The sequence below is a fragment of the Vespa velutina genome, chromosome 11 (assembly GCF_912470025.1).
Source record: "Vespa velutina chromosome 11, iVesVel2.1, whole genome shotgun sequence".
NCBI classification, from domain to species: Eukaryota; Metazoa; Arthropoda; class Insecta; order Hymenoptera; family Vespidae; genus Vespa; species Vespa velutina.
This window is the reverse complement of record NC_062198.1, coordinates 5,533,009-5,549,573: the sequence shown is the minus strand read 5'-3', so window position 1 is coordinate 5,549,573 and position 16,565 is coordinate 5,533,009. Positions and strand designations below refer to the sequence as shown.

At 36.1% G+C, this 16,565-nt stretch overlaps 1 protein-coding gene across 6 annotated transcripts in view; it reads right to left on the bottom strand.

The window, feature by feature from the left end:
• LOC124952949 (discoidin domain-containing receptor 2) overlaps positions 1-16,565 on the bottom strand; it is a 138,697-nt gene that overhangs the window by 102,846 nt on the left and 19,286 nt on the right. For 2 of the 6 annotated variants that reach the window (XM_047503621.1, XM_047503623.1), the window contains exons 2-3: positions 15,772-15,882; positions 15,576-15,683 (exon numbers count right to left, since the gene is read on the bottom strand). The exons of 2 other annotated variants lie outside the window; for them this stretch is intronic. The gene's annotated coding sequence lies outside the window, so the exon portion shown is untranslated. Of the gene's footprint in view, positions 1-15,575; positions 15,883-16,565 lie in introns of all 6 variants that reach the window. 2 more of the 6 variants (XM_047503619.1, XM_047503618.1) reach the window with 1 other exon arrangement.

Genomic DNA, 16,565 nt, shown 5'->3' with positions numbered 1-16,565 from the left:
GTGGAAATTGCCTTTTGTTGCAAATTCGATGCCCCTCGGTTTCCCCGTCCTATCTTCGCTCGATTCCCGTTCTACCCCCTCAACCATCGTCACCAACAACCCACACTATGACATTAACATACCGAAAAAGCGGCTTCTAACAACTGCGATGGTTGCTGCATTCATCGTTTCTCGTACCTTTTGCTTTCGTTTCGTCTTTAGAAAATTAGCTGGCTGTTTGTCATAACCGTCTTTTCGTCTTAAAGTCTCGAACTACTGGAAATGTGAAAAGCGTTTCTCTGTTCTCTGTTTGGCTATTTTTATAAGGAACTTAACCGACGTGAAAAGAGAATGAAAAGAGAGAGAGAGAGAGAGAGAGAGAGAGAGAGAGATAAAAAGAAAGAGTGAATGTATTGAAATCAGCCGGAGGGTATGAAAAATGGTCGGGATAAGGAAGAGGACAATCGGATTGCGAACGTATATAAAAGAAAATAAGAGCAAAAGGTATTGATAAAAAACTTATTGATTTAGTACGGCCACGTAGAGTAACACGGAAGGGAACTAGTTCATTCTGTTTTATAAAAGAAAAGTGAAAAATAAATAAATAAATAAATAAATAAATAAATAAATAAATAGATAAAAATATAAACAACAAAAGAAAAAGGTAAAAAGATTTAATAAATGTATGAGTCTCTGAGGAAGATAGCAATATGAACGTAATAATTAGGATCTATGGAAACAAACGCAAACGTTAAAACTCTTATTCTATAAATAATCAACTTAAAATATTATTTTACATAAAGCTTATTATTGTTTATAAGTAAACATTTTCATCGTAGTTTTAAATCACGAATTAATAATTTAAAGGAATCTTCAAAGGAAAATGTATTTCTGTTCATGGGATTTTCCATTATATATATATATATATATATATATATATATATATATATATAAATATTCATGCTAACAATAAACTGATAAATATTGATTTTCCTAGTCTGAAGTGTACCAATGAAATTTTCCTCAATTCCGTAACGTTTCATCCGACATGGCAAACGACGTAACAATCAACAAGACGTCCCACTGAATTTGCTACTCTCCGTTAGCCAGACTTCGTTATTTATTTAAGCCGTTACGCATCGAGAATGAGTTTCACGTTCGACAAAGCCCGTCGGATCGTCGATACGCAAGGTATAAAAAAAAAAAGGAGGAGAAAAAAAAAAGAAGAAAAAATCAACCAAGGGGGCGGTGAGTCGATGGTAGAGAAAATGGAGCGGGCCGGGGGAAAAAGGGTGATGGGAAGAGGGAGGTTGAGAGAGACATTACTAAAGAATATCGTGAGTGCGCATGCGCGTGTAGGTGTACGCATTTCCAAAGCTAGACAGGCTTGTCAATTTACTTAAAGGCAATGTAGAAACGTAAGGCGGAAGCAATAAATGTCGACCCTTTGAACGAAAGCGTCGAAAGCACATACTCGTCGCGAAAGAAAACGCGGAAATGCGTTTCGTTTTCCGTTTGCGCTATCTTTCTCTGTTATCCATTTCTTTTCTATCAGATTATACAAAGCCAAAACGAAGAGCGAATCGATTCTTTTGTTGTTATTATCATTTCCAAAAATACATATATATATATATATATATATATATATATATATATATATATTGCATTGTAAAGAGTAGGGGAGGCGGAGGAAATCGAAAGTTAATTATAATTCTGCAAAATGAAATTTAAAATGAATTCGAGTAAGGTGTAATAACTGACTATTTCTCTCTACAGTAATACACACGTAGATCGATAACTTTCTCGTTCGTATATGATATGCACGTTTATTAGAAATACCATAACTGACCGCAACAGATTCCACCCATGAAAGGACGCTAGAAAATCAGTAGAGAAAGCCATATGAATAACTTTCCAAAATTCCTCGAGCCATTATTATCCCATGCCTTTAGACGTTCTTCTTTTATACCCTGAGGGGATTTCTACGTAATCATAGACAGACACATAGAAAAGACAGATAGTGCTTGGTACTATAGAGAAAGGGACAGAAGATATCTAAACAGACAGTCAGACTATAGACAGACAGACAGACAGACAGACAGACAGACAGACAGACAGATAGAAAGACATAGAGACGGTTGGTCGGTTGGTCGTTCGAATGGACGAATGGTAGAGAAAGAGGATTGTTGAGGTAGGGGACACCAAGCTATCGTAGTACAACAATCCCAGTCGTGTTTTCTGGGTCGGTTGCACCCAGGATTGCGGTTCCCAGGGTGCATTGTTTCTGCGAAATACGAGTGCAGAAGGAGCGAAAATTATACCCACCTCCCCCGTCTACCCTTCCTCATCGTCCCCTTACCCACAGAAATGCTTTATTCCCAGCGTTGGCTGACGTTTCCCTTGGCTGGCTGCGCCATCGCATTCGCGCGCACCTTCCATCCCATCTTTTCAACGTCTCTCGCTTTCCTGTTTATTTCATCCAAGGGAGAAAGAAAGAGAGAGAGAGAGAGAGAGAGAGAGAGAGATAGAGAGAGAAAGGGAAAGAGAAAAAGAGAGAGGAAGTGTGTTGGAATAGCGACGACGAGGTCATTTGCCCTCTTACACGTCGAGCTATAAAGATTACCAGCCCAGTGATTTAACGTCGAGTCCGAGGTGCGACCGCACGAGATGCTTGAGAAAAACGACGCAGTCGTAGAGAGTTGAAAGGGTGGAAACGTGGTGGAAGACAAGAGAGAAACAAGAGGGATGAGACTTGGCTGGATAGATCGCTTTCTCGAGTTTCGTGTCACGCGACAGGGTATAAGGCGACACAAAGGAAATTCGAGAACAAAAGTATGAAAGAAAAGTAGTGATATAGTATTGCATTAATGTAATAGAAATTTCTTTTGATATATCCTTGAATCAATTTAATAATGATAGATATTGTAATGATCTCTTGGAACGTACTTACGATATATTTAATATTACACGATATATACGATACATACGTATATTACATGATTAAATTACATGAAAAAGGGAAGAGGTAGGATTTAAAAACAAAAAGAATATCAGACAGACGGCCTGAATTATCTGACAAAGGTATTGGATTAGTCCGCATTGCATCAAATGTGAATTGTTTCAAAGGGGAAAAGCAACATTTACTTTCATCTAACCAGGACAAATAAAAGTTTGATATAAAAATGGAAAAACTTTGTGTGTATGTGTATGTGTCTCTATGTGTGTGTGTGTATGTATGTGTGCGTGTGTGCGTGCGTGCGTGCGTGCGTGCGTGCGTCAAAGTTCGTACACCGTCTTAAAGTTAAGAGAAAAGATAAAAAAAGAAAAAAGGAAAATAAAGAAAAGAGAAATAGTTCGCGTGTGAAGAACGAGAAGAACGAATTAACACGAGCCAAAGCGAACCGAAAAAGGAACTCTAACTTTAGGAGGAAGAGAAAGAGAAAGAGAAAGAGAGGTAGAAAGGTAGAGAGAGAGAGAGAGAGAGAGAGAGAGAGAAAGAGAAGAAAGAAAAAGAGATAGAACGTCGCGTGGCACGACTTCGCGGAAGTGCCCCTGTTCTTGTCTCTTTGAGATCTCGAGACACGCGGCCCTCCCTTGCCCTCTTGCTAAGTGACTCTTTCTTTCCTTTCGCTTACTCTTGCCTTTTCTGTTGCCGTCCTCAACGTCTTAGCTTCTCACCAACTTGGCCCGTCGTTCGGTCGATATTCGGTACGAACGTAGACACGACTTGGTTTGGCCAACTTGTTCGACAAGAACTTTCTAGCTGTCGGTGTAAGTTGAAAACTTGTTTCCAGTGCGATTACTTGATAAGCTTTTAAAGAATATCCAGAAGAAAATCAACGGATCGCACTTGTATAAATCTAATTTTTTCTTTTTCCTTTTCTTTTTTTTTCTTTCTTTCTTTCTTTCTTTTTCTTTTCTTCTTCTTCCTCATTCTTTCTTTCTTTCTATTCTTCTTTTCGTCATCGAAGCAATTTCAATCTCTTCGAATGGATTAATTTAACAAATGAAAAGCTCATTCAGTACATCGATATTGATGATATTCATGAAATTTATTTTATCGACACTTAATAGACTTCATAAATATACGATTTCATTTTCATTTAATACGTTCAATTGATATTGTAAATATAAAAGAATTTGTCGTAGTTTAGGATAAATTTGATAAGGGCGATGGTAGAAATTTTAGAAAATTTTTATCTCCTATATGAAATGAGGTGTCAGCTTTTTGACGAGAACAACCGTTGTTCATACGAAAACTGCGGCCTTCCTCGGATCCTTTCGCGCTTCCCTCGAAATAAGATACCTACTTCGTGAAAGTAATTTCCCCGAGAAAAGTAAGTTTTCACCGGGGGTAATAGCTTCTACGCGCCCTTGCCGATGTTGCCGATGCTACTATACTACTACTGCCGTGTCTCCACTTTCTGTCTTGCATCTCGAGGCAATAGGAGTAAAACATTTGCTGAGAAAGAGAGATAGATAGATAGATAGATAGATAGATAGATAGATAGAGAGAGGGAGAGAGAGAGGGAGAAGCTTTGAATCCCAACTAAAACGCGAATACGGATTTTACCTTTGAACGTTTAAATTGAGATGACTTTCTTCTTCGACGCTTCTATTCTTTATTGTCTTTCTTTATCGTTAATGTACGGAAAAGAACTAACAGCATTGCAAATATTTGTTAAAACATTTACAAACTTTGGGACACTTTGAAGAGAAAGGAGGGGAAAAAAAAAGACAAAAAGAAGAAAAAAAAAGAAAGAAAGAAAAAGATTATCGGTCCACGTTGAAACGTTTCGTCGTTTTTTCTTTCTCTTTATTTTTGTGTTCGTTCGTTTCTTTTCCCTTGTTCATTAAATTATATTAATCATTAAAATTAATTGAATAGAACTCGTCGCAGGTGAGATATAAAATTTCAAAATTGAAATGAATGATATACGTGAAAAATTTCATAAATCTTAAATGACGAAGATGCTGTGTAACATCACACGGCTAGCAACCTGATTATGAGCGACCATCGATGACCGATTACCGCTCGGCCACGAACAATCATTAATTACTGCCTGACCATGCCCGATAATGCCGGATTGTATGCTAAATCTGACACCGTGCACCAGCAGAATGTTCGTTCTCCTACCCTCGAGCCACCCTTTCTCTCTATCCCCTCCTATCCTTCCTGGTTAGCCGTAATCCATAGTAGCACCCTCGTTCTCGGCATCATCCGGATCTGTAAAGCGACATAGCTTCGACCGATAGAGAGATATATGATCCAAATAGTTTCGAAACCAAAGCGTACAAACGAAATACGTAAATGTTTTACTTAATGATAATTCATTTTCGTTATTTTAATAAAGAAAAGAAAATAACACGAAAAGAATGTTTATAGATCAATGAGCAACGAGCAAAGATATTTAATACGTATAAACGTATGTATGTATGAAATGAAAACGTTTCTTCTTCTTTTTTTCTTGTTTTTTTTTTTTTTTTTTTTTGAGGATCGTGCGAGAGATTTCGTTCTTAAAGATTTATCTTCAAAAGAATTACATAGCTCGTGGATCACTTCTTTTCGCGTTGATTTTCAAGTACCATATGGTCCATTCTCTAAACTATTCTCAAGGGGCTTCTGGATAGGATCGATCGAGCGTGATCTGGAACTATTCACTTAAACAACTCTCTCCGCTGGGTATACTAAACGCTTTGAGTAAGTTTTACCATGGGTAATAAATTAACGAAGGAAATGCTTGAAATCCTTAACAAAGACAAAGAAGTTGAAAGTTTTAGAGAGCGTTGAACTACGAAGAAACATTTCTTCATAACAAGTGTACTGAAATTGACCGAGAAATATTATGAAGACTATATAGATTAAGGAGCCACACGTATTGTGGCCTCTTAAAAAGCCATTATTGTATTAAGACGTAATTGCAACATCCGCAAATCTGCAAGAGGAGAACGAACGAGTCAGACGTGATGATCCTCTTTATTTAATACAATACAAAAGAAAAGAAAAGAAAAAAAAAAAAAAGAAAAAAAATAATCAAGAAAACGTCTGACGCATTAAATCTTATATATCTACTAAGAAAAGGTAAAGAATACATAACGAAGAATATCGATCGAAAAATATTTTAACCTCGTATCATCGTCATCATCATCGTTATCATCATTTTGAAAATATGATGACATGCTAATTTAGTATCAACTATCAACCTTCTAAAATTTTTGAATGGCGATCCTCCGAAAACTCATTCCGTGGAGGAGGATAACGATATCCTTAGCTTCTAGTCACGCAAACCGTATCACTATCTTATGACGTAATAAACTTCTATTCCAGGAATCGTGCCAGACATCTTTGAGATTAAGCTCATCTCGACAAACCCAAAAGCATTTTGGCTCCTTCACTTTTTACGCTATCCTTTCATGTAACATTACTTCAACACCTTTTTCGACCGAATAACAATCTACCGTCCATGGATTTGACTCCGATTACGAGAGGATATCTCCTTGCTTGAGTCACGTTTAACCACAGCTTAGCGTCGAATTAAATGGTTTAGCTGGCAAATTAAACGATCTTAGCCACGGGAGCCATGCTACGTAAACCATATCATGTCCTTCGTGACAAACGAATGTATTTTCACTTGCTCACTTCTGCACGGATATTAATAAATTATTATATATATATATATATATATATATATATATATATATATGTATATATATGTATTTTAACGATAGAAAGAATTTCCTGACTGTCATTTATATGTCAGAGAGTGAAATTAAATTAATAAATTAAATGATAAACAGAAATAAATGTGTGCGAATTTCCTTTTTTTTCTTTTCCTTTTCTTTTTCAACATCAGATTCTTAAAAAGGTGTTGTAGTATTTTGCTTGCAATCAAAATCGCCTGTCGACGTTAATATAATTTTCAAGCACTAATTATCAGACTGATTAATTAGAAGAGAGAGAAAGAGAAAGAGAGAAAGAGAGAGAGAGAGAGAGAAAGAGAGAGAAAGAGAGAAGAGAGAAGGAGAGTAAGTAAAATCAATTGGACTTTAGGAAGGTCTTGTAGAGCCAGAGTTCGCACGAACAAAACGTGTACCTATTCGTTGTTGCATTCTTCGAGAGATTGCCTTCGAAATTCAGTACACGGTCGCATGGATTTTGACGGCTCAAAGCTAATTAGAAACTTTGCAATTAACGTGTATACCGACTCTGTTGATCTACGCTGGCTTCGAGTTTAAATGAGTTTAAAACATTCCGAATATAGGAAACGTTGATCTAAAATGCTTTTCCTACATTTCTGAACTATATTCGTCAATGTCTGTAGATATATCTATACGAATAAAAATCAAATAGTACGAACATATTTAATTCTATGAAATATAAATCCTTATGATTTTAGGATCATAGCATCCTTATGATCTAGCATCATGGATAATCCTAGAGGGATCAAGAAGTGGACCGTTTGCCAAGTACTTATCTTCGATTACGTTATAAAAGGATTCATCGTGTCCTTCATGGATAGTCGTTTCATTCAAGTGTCGTTTGTCCTATTAGTTCACCCTTATATAACGTTTTAATTATTAGAAGATTCTTTTTTCTTTTTCTTTTTTTTTTTTTTCTTTTTTTTTCCTTTTGCTTTTCCTCAAACACAGTACACTATCTGCTGACTCAGAGCGTAGATCAATGTGAATTTTATTTTATCGTTTAATCATATTCGTAAATTTTTCATAATTTTCATGCATTCTTATATTTTTTTTTCTTTTTTTTTTTTTTTTTTTAATCGAACGTATTAAAGCCAATTTTTATCAATATAAATGTCAAAATAAATATTTATCTATTTATCTATTTACCTTCTCCTCTCTTTTACTCATTTTCTCTTAGAATTTTTTTCCCAATCTCAGGTAAAACAAGTCTCGGCTCTACGCACCGACGCTTTTCGCTCGTGCCGCAAAATTGCAAGAATAACGAGCTCAGTCAGCACGGTATAAAGTTCCAAAGCGTCGAGCCGGAATAAAGTAATAACTGTAATTGATCTGATAAGTTATTACGCCGTCCAACCAAGACACGGAGGACATCGAGTGGAGTCTCCACCAAGCCGAGGTAATAACCGATACTTTCTTCTACGGATTTTCATGCTCACGCCTCTTTGTGTCTCTTTATAAAACTCCTCTATCGACTTTTATGCTATAATATCGTTATAATTCTTATATAAAATTGACAGAACTGGCTCGTAAAAATTCATTAACAAGATTTTACTCGTTGATCGCACATCTCATTTAGATTATTTTTTTGAACAATATAAAAATACTTTGTAATACAATGAAATTATAATCGTTATCAATTGAGATTAATAATTTTTTTTAAACAATTTTGATTTGGTATTAATTTCAAGATGATTAGTTTTTCATCTGACCGTAACTATCGTTGCATGACCCTCTGAATCGGACTTATGTCTTCGTATATAACATCTCTATAAATAGTTAAACTCCCAAGACAGCTCGAAAGAAATAACTAGTAGAGAAGAAGAGAAGAGACGTACCTCGGGGATATAAACGAAGAAATTGAGATAAATCGCTAGCTATCCTATCTTATCCATCGATAAAGTAATTACTACGAGTTGAAACTTTTATTATTGCTTAAGATGCCAAAGTTGTCTTCTTATTTTAAACGAGCTTTGATTTCAAACGACATCGATGTCAAAGCTCCTTTTGAGATAAGTAACTACTCAATAAAAATTGAGAATCCTCGAATGGAAAGTGGATAGCAAATATTTCTTTCATTACATTTATATATATATAAATATATATATATATATATATACATATATATGTAATGAAAGAAAAAAATCTTTTCTGAATATATGAAAATTTCCAAAAGACTTAATCAACGTGCAGAAATATTCACAGTGTATAATAAATTTAAATTAAATAATAAATAAATGTTTATACGCTTGAATGATAGTGATTCTTGAATACAATCGTGCTGTCTCTCTCTCTCTCTCTCTCTCTCTCTCTCTCACTTTCCCTCTCTCTCCCCCCGCTTTGTTTCTCATTGTTCGAGTTTGAAAATGATATACTGGAGCCAAGGCATCAGATGAGAATTATGCAAGTTTCTAAAACCCCGTACCCCGTCAGATTAGAGTCTTACGATGTATCTAATGCCGTTATTAGGGCCGTTACTAGGAATGGTCCGTTTCTCGAGAATGGTTGATCCCTAGGTAGCGCTAAATTTCTAGTTTATAATACGAACTAACCAAAGTACAAGGGAAGAGGAAGCATCTCTACTTTCTCTCTCTCTCTCTCTCTCTCTCTCTCTCTCTCTCTCTCTCTCTCTCTCTCTCTCTCTCTTTCTCTCCATCTCTCCCTCTTTTGTATTCACGTTCTCTTCGCGTACTATTCTCTAGCTTACCCTTAACTTTTACTCGCGAGTTATAGCTGAACTATATAGAAATGACCTTCCAGTTAGCACATCGACAAATACGCTGTGTTGCACCTGAGTATAACGTTTCTACATCCGTTTTCACGGTATTCCGATTCGCGACGCTAATTAGTTTTTCGTGAATTCTGGACGTAGCGAAGACATGCACACGAGACGAAGATTTAATTAAACTGTCTAAGAGATATTGTGGATGTATATTTTATTTTTCGTACAGACGTCAACTCCAAATTCTTCATAATTAGTCAAATCTCAGTCAATCCAAAGATATTAAATTAAAAAAAAAAATATATATATATATATATATATATATATATATATCCTAAACGTTTCGAGCTCGATCCCCTTGAATAATTTCGTATTTTTGAACGAATGAGAATCGTTATCACGATTACGTCGATAAAATCTCGGGTCATCAGTAAAGTTCGTTCAATAATCGGTAGACCATCGAACTTTATCCGTCTATAACGTATATAAAGGGAATTCGTAGCTATAGTATATACTATAGCTACGAATGTGGTCTCACGTAACAGGTTCATTTCACGTTAGAGAAGAGAAACGGTGACGGTCGATTTCGTAGCAAGACACCGACGTACTCTCTAGTTTCAAGAGAAAGAGAGTGTACATGAGCTTGCGAGTGAAAGAGAAACGAATAAAGACATACTACAAAATGGAAAGCAGGAGAAAGAGATCATTGTTTCTCTCATGAAACAATGGATCGTTGTCAGTACCTACTTGTTAGGACAAAACCATTTCGAAAATCTAGTTACTTTGTTCGAATTTCGTCAAGGAGAATGAAGAGACAGTACCTTGCCTGTTAAATCAAAACTTTCTGCGTGAGATATGTCCGTGAAACCGGAAATTCAGACGCCACACTTACTTCTCTCTCTCTCTCTCTCTCTCTCTCTCTCTCTCTTTCTCTCTCTTTTTCTCTTCCTCCCACTGTTTTCATGTTTTATGATCTTTCTTAACCAAGTTCTTCAGTTGAATAAGAATATCTAAGTTACTCGTCAAGACATGATGGAAAGGTCAAAGAAACAAAAAAGAAAGGAAATAAGGAAAAGATCACAAATCGTAGAGACTTTCGTCAGTTTGTTACTAACCATAACATCAGTTTGCCCTGTACGCTAGCTAATTCTTCTTCTGAGTATCATAGTGAAATAACTGATTATAATAATGCAAAATAGCTCCTCTTTATTCCTTTCTCTTTCTCTTTCTCTCTCTCTCTCTCTCTCTCTCTCTCTCTCTTTCTCTCTCTCTCTCTCGCTTTGCTTTCCATCATGAATCTCACGGACAAAAGCTTTGAATATTACGTAGACCGTCATTCTACTACGACTGAGCGGAGCTTATAATCTTACGCTACGTCGGAATAATTCACAAACGATGGACTTTATGCATCTCTCTCTCTCTCTCTCTCTCTCTCTCTCTGTCTCTCCCTCTTTCTTTCTCTGTTTCTCCTTGTGACGTTAGGGTTCTCTACTTAGAGCAATGAAAGGTATTGTCTGTAGTGTATTGTTAAAATGACGTTTATAGAATGTTAGATGTTCGCTTATGCAAATACGTGCATTTATCCGTATTCGTATTTATGTCCTTTGTATTTGAGAATGACTGTTGAGTAATATAATATATTGTGAATGAGTTGTTTAGATTGCATCTGGATAATAACTTTGTTTTGTTAAACCAGTTAATCTAAGTTACAGGTAATTTCGATCCGATTAGTATTTCGGTTTGGTTTAATATAGATTATCTCCTTTGTTATATTTTTATTATCTTATATACCGTTACAATGCTTATAAAAAATGTTACGACTTTCAATGTGAGAAAAATAAAAAGTAATGTTCCTTTACGATCAGCGGTAATACGCGTTGTGCGATTTTCTCGCATTGAAACGTATACCGAAGGTTCCAAGAGAGACAACAATGGCAGGTACCTAGAAGGGAAAATGGTAAAAACAGAGGCAGAGGTAGCTTCATGATACGGAGTTAGTCTGGGGATGAGAAAGGAGAGAGAGAGAGAGAGAGAGAGAGAGAGGGAGAGATAGAAGAGGATGAGGAGGACTAAAAAAGCCACGGTGGCTGGCGTAGGTATCGATTGCAATGTCACTCCTGGGAATCGTGGAGGATAAACTCGCGAGTAGCGCCGGAACACCGGCCCGTGTCTGCTTTTATTCATTTTTCCTGCATCCCTTCCATACCTCCTTCCAAACCCTCAACCCCCAATTCCCAGCCATCACCTACTACTACCAACACTATCACTACGAGAAAGAGAGAGGGAGAGAGAGAGAGAGAGAGGAATAGTACGTTACGATAGCTATGTTGGTGCATTTATGTATATGTATATGTATATATATATATATATATATATATACATATATATAGGAAAGTTTTGCCAACGTCAACGTTTAGCGACGCGATGCGATCACTGACCGCGATGATATTGCCATGATGGTGTTATACCATGCCGTTACTGGCTTAACGATTAACATTGGTGAATGCTCCACCAACGACAAAATGGCCAAGCTAATATTCACGGGCGAGCGAGGAAGCGGAATTTCTTGTTCGTCGAGTGACGGGGAAACCGCTAAACCTCATGTACTCAATACTAGCTTAAGGTGCCTTCCTTCCTTTCTACGATGTACCACGGGGTAACCTTATCTCAGAACCCACGAGTCTCGGCAAGCGAAGCGTGAAATTTAAAGCCATCTCCGGCACCGCATAATCAACATCGTGAAATCAATGGACTGTCCCAAGAACGGCGAGTGATCGATGGCCGGAATAGTTCGAAGCGTTCTACGCGGTCCTCCATCTTTTTCTCTCTTTTTCTTTCTCTCTCTCTTTCTTTCTCTTTCTCTCTCTCTCTCTCTCTCTCTCTCTCTCTCATTGTCTCTTTCTTTCTGTCTCTCTCTGTCTCTCTCTCTCTCTCTCTCTCTCTCTCTCTCTCACTTCTCCTTTTCTATCCCATCCCATTGATATCCACTCCCTTACCAGGCTCGACCATTCTTTCGATAAACTTTACCGTCCGCTCACGTTCACCGAACGGAGAATGCAATTATTTGCGTTTATTGTTGTTTTACGATCCTAGCACGCGCTGGATGGCTCGAGCTTTTGTTCCAACGAAAATTCCATGAGACGAGACGCGAATTATAATGAATTAAAATGCCATGTGGGAGGATTTGATTTGAAAATAATATTAATAAGATTGATGGAAGAAAATACAGGACATTTGTAACGATAGCAATGTACTTGATTAAAAACTTTATTATACCTTGATATGAATTTCTAAATTAATAGTAGTTAATATAAATACGTAAAATGACATTTATAAATTGTTGCTTGCTTACTTGCTTATTAGTTTTGTTGAATTTTCCAAAACGATATGCTATTATATGCTACTATTCCTGAACATAATAATATGTAAATACAATACATTCGTCCAATTTTAAATGAGATCGTCGTATGTAAGAGAGAAAGAGAGAGAGAGAGAGAGAGAGCGAGAAGAGAGGAAGAGATGAAATGAAAAAAAGAAAGAAAGGAAAAAATTTATATCAGGGCTTGAGAGGGAATCTCGAAAAATGGTACTCTCGCTCGTTAAAGTTCATTGTATGCCATTTCATAAAGGGAACCAATTATGTAGTCAACTAGCGGCACATCGGTCTTCTTTCGAGAAAAAGAGGGAAACTGGTGGTAGTGGAAGGAGGGATACAAAGAGTAGAAGATAGAGAGAAAGAGAAAGAGAGAGAGAGATAGAGAAAGAGAGAACGCTAGAGAAATTAGAGTATTTATGACAACGGGGGAAACTCTGAATCGTCCGAAAACGTCAGCGTACAGAGTATTTTCTCGTACTCCCTTGCTCTTTCCTACTTGTATATATGGCCGCATTCGTTTTGCAATGCTTGCAAAGTGGGAAAAGCGCCGACTGGCATGTCAGGCGTGAAGAAATACGTGCACTATTGCCGACGTACTTACCGCCAACAAAATTTTAAGCTTGGTTTCGTGCTTCGAGAACCAGAGGCGTAATAAACCATCCTACGTTCGTTGTTGTCAACGTCATTAACGTTTTCCAACAATGTATATATTCCCTTTGACAAGAGAATATTCGTCCTTCGACTTTTCTGCCAATAGTTATTCAACAATGATCATAATAACGTCATGTAATTTTTATTAACCGTAACGATATTTAATATGAAAGTGATTTATTTAATTAATCCTGAGATAACTTACATTAATTACACGTACATATATATATATATATGTATCACGCTTAATTGTTTCTCGAATGTATCTAAACTATGATATACAAGATGAGAATATTTTAAATAATTCGTGTATCTTAATAAAGAGGCCGTTTCCATTGGAGTGCACCGTTCATCGTCGGTTAAGGGTTAATTAATCCGTCGTAAAGTCGCACGCTACTACGTGCCCTTGCTTCCATAATTCAAGACGAGATGAGATCTCTAACCTTGGTCGAATATGCATTCTGAGTATCTAGCGCGTAACATTATTCAAAGTAGGAATCGGGGCTATGCGATAAGTGGTAAGTGTAATATCGAACTTATATATCTAAGTATATATTACTATACATGTACATATAAGACGAAACACGTTAATACGTTACGTCCGTTACACTCTCGTAGCTTAATATTCCATACGCGAAAGCACGGTCGTTTCTTATCTTTTGGTGTCGAGGGACCCTCGATAACTTTTCAAAGGCGATTATTACATAATAGATAGAACTTTACTACAGCACTGTAGACAGTACTTATTAACGAACCAACTCGATACGTTCACGTAAGTTACATCTCGATCAAACTCTCATAAGAGTTTTCATAAAATGTTTTCAACTATAACAAGTTCTAGTAAAAAATGATTTAAAATAATATTTACTTTAGGTCAATGGATTTTTATAAATTTATTGAAAAAGGATATTTTTTTAGCTCTCTGCTTATTATTATTATTATTATTATTATTATTATTATTATTATTATTATTATTATTATTAGTGTTAAATAATATCAAGTGAATTTTACTGCCCAACGTCATTGATACTGAAAATATAATGCATAAAATACTAATATGTGGGATTGCTTTAATTTACAACAAAATGAATTTCATTCTTCCTATAATTTCAATAATGAATTATTTTCGAAATAACATATTTCCATTTGGATTTCACTATTTTTTATAAAGTCATATAAATCTCGAAAAGTCGGAATCTTTAATTATACTTCATATTGTCGATTATATTAACAATAGAGTCGATCTTTAACGCAAGAAAAATATTACCTGTGTAACTCGTAAAACTTAAAGTAGGAAGATTAAAAAAAAAAAAAAGAAACACGAAAAAAAAAGAAAGAAAAAAGAAAAATTACATTATGATATAAAAAGAATATGAAATATTAACAGATTATATGAGTATTCTGTATAAATGATAATCGTTAAGTAATCATTTTATGTATAATTTATAAACAAAGGAAAAACTGATGGTAAATAATGAATTTTGCACAGTGCACCAGAGATTCGATGTGAATTTAATATCATAATTAGTGATCAATTAAACGATTCGGTCGAAGTAAATGCACGCGATCTTTGATTACAAATGAAGATAATGTGGAAGCTCAAAAATAGACGTTCGGATCGATAAAGACTCCTTACTTGGTCCTTGGAACGGAGTCAATCCTACAAGACGCAAGGAAACAATAGAAGGCACCAGCTGCACGGTACGTCCCACTTTAAGTAAATCGCGCGAAATCTACGGTAAGAGAACGAATAAACTAAAATGAACGAAATAATAAAGTAAAATAATAAAGGCGAGATACGAAGAAAATAATAAAGAGATAAAAACATAATTTATATAATTAAAAAAAAAACTCGTTTTATAGATCATATGAACTATTGAGAACAGTTTTATAATAAGTATCGTAAAGTAAAAAATTTGACAAAAGTAGAAATCAAAATTGATCTATTGAATTAGAATAAATCTATTTAATCGTTATTATCTTGAATAATTTAGTAAGTTTTCATGAATATCAAATAATATTTTTATTCTCTTGGATAAATGCAAAATATTGAGAGAAAGGGAAAATGTCTCATATATTTTATGATAGAAATAAAGAAAAAAAAAAAAAGAAAAAAAAAGAAAAAGAGACAAAAGGAAAAGATCTTACCGGCTGAGCATCGTTCTACGATCGGCGTCGTTCATTAAGTGGAAGGGATGCAGGGTAGTTACCCGTTGGGTCAGAGCCTTCAAACTATACCATCGGCAGTTCCGCAAGCTAATCCAATATAAATCTCCGGGTATAAAGCTGTTCCGATTAATGGTTCGACAAACCAATGTGGTAGAAGGCTAGGAAGACTATATACCGGAGTCCCATGAAGCGCAGGAGTTGGTGCTTCAATGTGTGGGAGCCACTCCCACTGCTATCAGCGCCGACACGACCACCAACGTTAAAGGAAGAAACCCCTTCCTTCCATCTCATGGACCAAGAGAAAACGAGAAAGAAAGAAAGAAAGAAAGAAGGTAGAAAGGAAAGAAAGAAAGAGAGAGAGAGAGAGAGAGAAGAAGAGAGTAAATGGAGGAGGAGCAAGAGAGGGGTGGTAAAAAAGAAAAGGGAGTGCGATCTTAGCTCTAACGACCCTCGGGCCAACATTATCCCCCGAACTTAAGAAATGGCAGAGCTAATGAGCTTTTAAATTATTCCGCGCACGGGAGTAAGCTTTCGCCGCGGTATGGCCGCGCTACCACCGAAAATTCTCTCACGTAATGGCCTTCTTCTAGTTCTACGTTCATCGATGCATATATGTACAGGGCGATTCGCTCGTTGGTTAAAAGTGAATTTAACGGTTGGTCGGTTAAGGAAAAGAATGTCGATTTAAAAAAGAAACTTCAGGATAATACGATACCTATAACAGGAATCTAAAACCGATATATCGATTTAAAGGCGTAACTGTCTTCGTTTATCGTTTATCGAAAGATTGAAGATAGAATGGTAGACCTGTAACAGCGTTCATCATCGATCGATCGAATACCCGACATGATCTAAACTGCATTTCGTGTTATTGAGGGGAATGTCATTAGTCAGAAAATTTCATAATAGCAAATCTTTCGGTGAACAGTTAAAAGATGTCAAACAATGAATGAACAAAAAATCGTGGAG